Source organism: Bufo bufo, chromosome 2 (assembly GCF_905171765.1).
Source record: "Bufo bufo chromosome 2, aBufBuf1.1, whole genome shotgun sequence".
Taxonomy (NCBI): Eukaryota; Metazoa; Chordata; class Amphibia; order Anura; family Bufonidae; genus Bufo; species Bufo bufo.
In genome coordinates, this window is record NC_053390.1 from 337,838,863 (window position 1) to 337,845,172 (window position 6,310).

Below are 6,310 nucleotides of genomic sequence, written 5' to 3' on the forward strand. Positions count from 1 at the left end.
AAAAAATGATTTTAGGGATTTAGATCACAAGCTTAGCGCAAGGACCTCAAAGGTAGTGTTTTCCGAAATACTACCTGTACCACGAGCCACACAAGAAAGGCAGCGGGAGATTAGGGAGGTTAACAAGTGGCCCAAGAACTGGTGTAGGCAGGAGAGGTTTGGGTTCCTGGAGAACTGGTCCAACTTCTCTGTCGGCTACAGGCTCTATCGTAGGAATGGGTTGCACCCCAATGGAGAAGGAGCAGCTGTTTTGGGGGAGAAGATGGCTAGAAGGTTGGAGGAGTGTGTAGTGCCCTGAAACAGGGAGTACTTTGACATTTGGATATTTGTGCACATTTGCCTATATCCCCTATGCAAAGTTAAAACTTCTTACCTTTTTCTCTTGAAAGGGTTAACTTATACTGTTTATTACTGTGTTACTGCATTTTATATATATGTTGTGATATACAGTAAATACTGTTCATTATCACTGTATTTACATGGCTCTGTGGAAAGGGTTAATAGTGTTGAGCGCGAATATTCGAATAGCGAATATTAATCGCGAATATCGCAACTTCGCTAATTCGTGAATATTTCGAATATAGTGCTATATATTTTAACAGTGTAAATTTTTTCCAAATCTGGAGTTCATAGGAGAAAAAAAAATTAGACTATAAAAAAAAAGATTATAGCACTATATTAGCTAAATTGCAGTCTATATGTGTATTTTATGAATATTCGCTATATTGCTATAACTTTGTTTTTTAGAATATTCGTCATATTCTAAAACAAGAATATATAGCAATATAGCGTATATTCGTAAAATACACATATTAGCCATAGCCATAGCCAACCAATAGGAAAGTTGCCGTATACAGTTAAAAGAAAATCGCAATATGTGAATAATTAAATCGCATATTATTCGCGATAAATAGAATAATGACAAATATTCGATTTCGACGAATATAAAACGAATATTCAATCGATATATCGAGAAATCGAACATTTTAGGGTAAAAAATATACATAAACCTCTTAATTGTATGTATACAAATGCCAGAAGCCTGACTAATAAAACTGGTGAACTGGAATTAGTAATGTGTGAGGAGGACTATGACATAGTGGAAATAACTGAGACATGGCTAGATGATAGCTATGACTGGGAGGTTAAAGTACAGGATAATCAAAATCGGAGAGGGGGAGGGTTTTACCTTTATGTAAAGTCCTGTATAAAGCCCAGATTCCGGGAAGATATAAGTGAGGGACATTAACATGTGGAGTCCCTGTGGGTAGAATTACATGGAGGAAAAAACTATAATAAAATACTAATAGGAGTTTATTACACTGCGTGCAGAATTATTAGGCAAATGAGTATTTTGACCACATCATCCTCTTTATGCATGTTGTCTTACTCCAAGCTGTATAGGCTCGAAAGCCTACTACCAATTAAGCATATTAGGTGATGTGCATCTCTGTAATGAGAAGGGGTGTGGTCTAATGACATCAACACCCTATATTAGGTGTGCATAATTATTAGGCAACTTCCTTTCCTTTGGCAAAATGGGTCAAAAGAAGGACTTGACAGGCTCAGAAAAGTCAAAAATAGTGAGATATCTTGCAGAGGGATGCAGCACTCTTAAAATTGCAAAGCTTCTGAAGCGTGATCATCGAACAATCAAGCGTTTCATTCAAAATAGTCAACAGGGTCGCAAGAAGCGTGTGGAAAAACCAAGGCGCAAAATAACTGCCCATGAACTGAGAAAAGTCAAGCGTGCAGCTGCCAAGATGCCACTTGCCACCAGTTTGGCCATATTTCAGAGCTGCAACATCACTGGAGTGCCCAAAAGCACAAGGTGTGCAATACTCAGAGACATGGCCAAGGTAAGAAAGTCTGAAAGACGACCACCACTGAACAAGACACACAAGCTGAAACGTCAAGACTGGGCCAAGAAATATCTCAAGACTGATTTTTCTAAGGTTTTATGGACTGATGAAATGAGAGTGAGTCTTGATGGGCCAGATGGATGGGCCCGTGGCTGGATTGGTAAAGGGCAGAGAGCTCCAGTCCGACTCAGACGCCAGCAAGGTGGAGGTGGAGTACTGGTTTGGGCTGGTATCATCAAAGATGAGCTTGTGGGGCCTTTTCGGGTTGAGGATGGAGTCCAGCTCAACTCCCAGTCCTACTGCCAGTTTCTGGAAGACACCTTCTTCAAGCAGTGGTACAGGAAGAAGTCTGCATCCTTCAAGAAAAACATGATTTTCATGCAGGACAATGCTCCATCACATGCGTCCAAGTACTCCACAGCGTGGCTGGCAAGAAAGGGTATAAAAGAAGAAAATCTAATGACATGGCCTCCTTGTTCACCTGATCTGAACCCCATTGAGAACCTGTGGTCCATCATCAAATGTGAGATTTACAAGGAGGGAAAACAGGAAAACAGTACACCTCTCTGAACAGTGTCTGGGAGGCTGTGGTTGCTGCTGCACGCAATGTTGATGGTGAACAGGTCAAAACACTGACAGAATCCATGGATGGCAGGCTTTTGAGTGTCCTTGCAAAGAAAGGTGGCTATATTGGTCACTGATTTGTTTTTGTTTTGTTTTTGAATGTCAGAAATGTATATTTGTGAATGTTGAGATGTTATATTGGTTTCACTGGTAAAAATAAATAATTGAAATGGGTATATATTTGTTTTTTGTTAAGTTGCCTAATAATTATGCACAGTAATAGTCACCTGCACACACAGATATCCCCCTAAAATAGCTAAAACTAAAAACAAACTAAAAACTACTTCCAAAAATATTCAGCTTTGATATTAATGAGTTTTTTGGGTTCATTGAGAACATGGTTGTTGTTCAATAATAAAATTAATCCTCAAAAATACTACTTGCCTAATAATTCTGCACTCCCTGTATAAGCCAGCTACTATATAACAGTCCATATAAAATCTACTTCTAAATGAAATAGATGAGGCGGCAAATCATAATAAGGTCATTTTTATGGGGGACTTCAACTACCCAGATATAGACTGGGAAACTGAAACCAGTATATCTCATAAGGGAAACAGGTTCTTGGCAATAACCAAAGACAATTACCTTTCCCAACTGGTTCAGAATCCAACTAGAGGGATGGCCACACTGGACTTAGTATTAACCAATAGACCTGACAGAATAACAGATGTACAGGTTGGGGGACACCTGGGAAATAGTGACCATAAAGTAATAACCTTAAAATTGTCATTCAAAAGAGTGTTTTTTCAGGGAGGGACAAAAATACCAACTGAGAGAGGCCATAGGCCTAACTAACCGGGACAAAGTCCTCAAAAATAAAAATGCAGCCTCAAAATTGGATATTTTCAAAAGTATCCTAAACTCTAATTGTGAGAGGTACAAACTCTAATTGTGAGAGGAATAAAAGGTTAAGGAACAAGAAAAAAAAACTATGTGGATACATAGAAATGTAAAGAAAGCAATAAATGACAAAAAGAAAGTATTTAAATCACTAAGACAGGAGGGTAGCAAGGAAGCATTGAAAAATTATAAGGAAAAAAATTGAATATGTAAAAGACAAATAAAAGCAGCCAAACTAGAGACCAAGAGATTAAATGCCAAAGAGAGTAAAACTAACCCTAAAATGTTTTTTCAATTATATAAATGGTAAAAAAGTATAAATCTGAAGGTGTTGGCCCTCTACAGAGTAATGAGGGGGGAGTTGCAGAGAGCGATGAGGAGAAAGCAAAGCTATTAAATATTTTTTTCTCCACTGTATTCACTGAAGAAAATAAACTGTCCAATGAAATGCAGAATGTAAAAGTAAATTCCCCATTAAAAGTGCCCTGTCTGACCCAAGAAGAAGTACAGATGCGTCGTAAAAAGATTAAAATAGGCAAATCGCCAGGACCAGATGGCATACACCCCCGTATCCTATGATAATTAAGTAATATTATAGCCAGACCCTTATTTCTGATATTTAAGGACTCCATATTGACAGGGAGTGTTCCACAGGATTGGCGCATAGCAAATATGGTGCCAATATTCAAAAAGGGTCCAAAAACAGAGCCCGGAAACTATAGGCCGGTAAGTTTTGCATCTGTCATGTTTTTCTAAGAGATGCTATCTTGGAGTACCTCAATGAAAATAAGCAAATAACGCCATATGAGCATGGCCTCATGAGGGATCGGTCATGTCAAACTAATTTAATCAGTTTCTATGAGGAGGTAAGTTCTAGAACGTAGCAAATCAATAGATGACGTATATCTGGACTTCTCCAAAGCATTTGACACTGTATCACATAGCATATAAAATGAGAATGCTTGGACTTGGGAAAAATGTCTGTATGTAGGTAAGTAACTGGCTCAGTGATGGAAAACAGAGGGTGGTTATTAACAGTACACACTCAGATTGGGTCACTGTCACTAGTGGGGTACCACAGGGGTCAGTATTGGGCCCTATCCTCTTCAATGTATTTATTAATGATCTTGTGGAAGGCTTGCACAGTAAAATATACATTTTTGAAGATGACACTAAACTGTGTAAATTAATTAACATGGAAGAGGTCAGTATACTGCTACAGATGGATCTGGATAGATTGGAGGCTTGGGCATAGAAGTGGCAGATGAGGTTTAACACTGACATATATAAAGTTATGCACATGGGAAGGAATAAGGCAAGTCACCAGTACATACTAAATGGTAAAACACTGGGTAATGTTGACATGGAAAGGGACCTAAGAATTTTAGTGAACAGCAAACTAAGCTGCAGAAACTAATGTCAGGCAGGTGCTGCCAAGGCCAATCATAGTCAGACCACACATGGAGTACTGTGTACAGTTCTGGGCTCCTGTGAACAAGGAAGACATAGCAGAGCGGGAGAGGGTTCAAAGGAGGGCAACTAAACTAATAAGTGAAATGGGTGGACTACAGTACCCTGAAAGATTATCAAAACTAAGGTTATTCACTTTAGAAAAAAAGATGACTCAGGGGAGATCTAATAACTATGTATAAATATATCAGGGGTCAGTACAGAGATTTCTCCCATCATCTATTTATCCCCAGGACTGTGACTGTGACGAGGGGACATCCTCTGCATCTCAAAGAAAGAAGGTTTGCACACAAACATATGAGAAGATTCTTTACGGTAAGAGCAGTGAGACTATGGAACTCTCTGCCTGAGGAGGTGGTGATGGTGAGTACAATAAAAGAGTTCAATAGAGGGGCTTGAATGAATTTCTGGAGTGTAATAATATTACAGGCTATAGCTACTAGAGAGGGGTCGTTGATCCAGGGAGTTATTCTGATTGCCTGATTGAAGTCAGGAAGGAATTTTTTCCCCCTAAAGTGGGGAAAATTAGCTTCTACCTCACAAGTTTTTTTTGCCTTCCTCTGGATCAACTTGCAGGATAACAGGCTGAACTGGATGGACAGATCTCGTTTTTCAACCTTATAAACTAAATAAATATGTTACTATGTTATCGTACATCAGATAATGTAAATTAATTTAGTTTCGCATTCTAAAGGGAATCTGTCTCCACAAAGTTGCTTATTAATCCAAATGACTTTTCAGATGTGCACTTGCCTGCTGATTCCAGTGCACTTTGCCCCATCTCAATCAATGGCCTGTTACAAATACATTTTAGTTTTTATTTTATGCAAATGATCCACTGGTGCAATAAGGGTGTCAATGTTGCACTTCATGTTTTTCACTCATGCATTTCCCTGCTGGCTGCACCCACCAGCCTTTAGTCACATCGCCAGGCAGTGTCAATGTAATGAAGCCTGGCCCTGAACTCTTGAGCTCATCCATTTACCTCAGGGATCGGTACATGGGCAGTAGGGTCTGAAATTTGCCTGGCTTGTCAGGGAAATGGAGCAGAGCTTTAAGTGTAGTGAGGTGCAATGCTCTTGTTGCACCAAGAAATAGAGTTACAAAAATAAAATTGTGAATTTGTCTTCATGGGGGCCACTGATCGAGATGGGGCAAAGTGGATTGGAATCAGAAGGCAAGTACACATCTGAAAGGTCATTTGGATTAATATGGTGACAGATTCCCTTTAACTAAATATAACTAAATTTGCAAAAATTATTATATTACCTTAGATTTAGGAGGAACACTAAAGCCAAAGCACTTGAACCAGAATGTGTGCAGTTTTGTACCCGCTTAAATACTCTGTTCTAATTTTGTCCAACTATTGTATGCCTTTTAGTGTACCAGAGGTGGCTTTTCCGGCACCAGGGGCTTGGTAATTGTTAAGATGTTAACAATTCTAAAAAATTGTTCAAATGATTAAATAGGCCTATTTTTAAATAAATAGGCCACAAGCTTTGTTTTCTCCC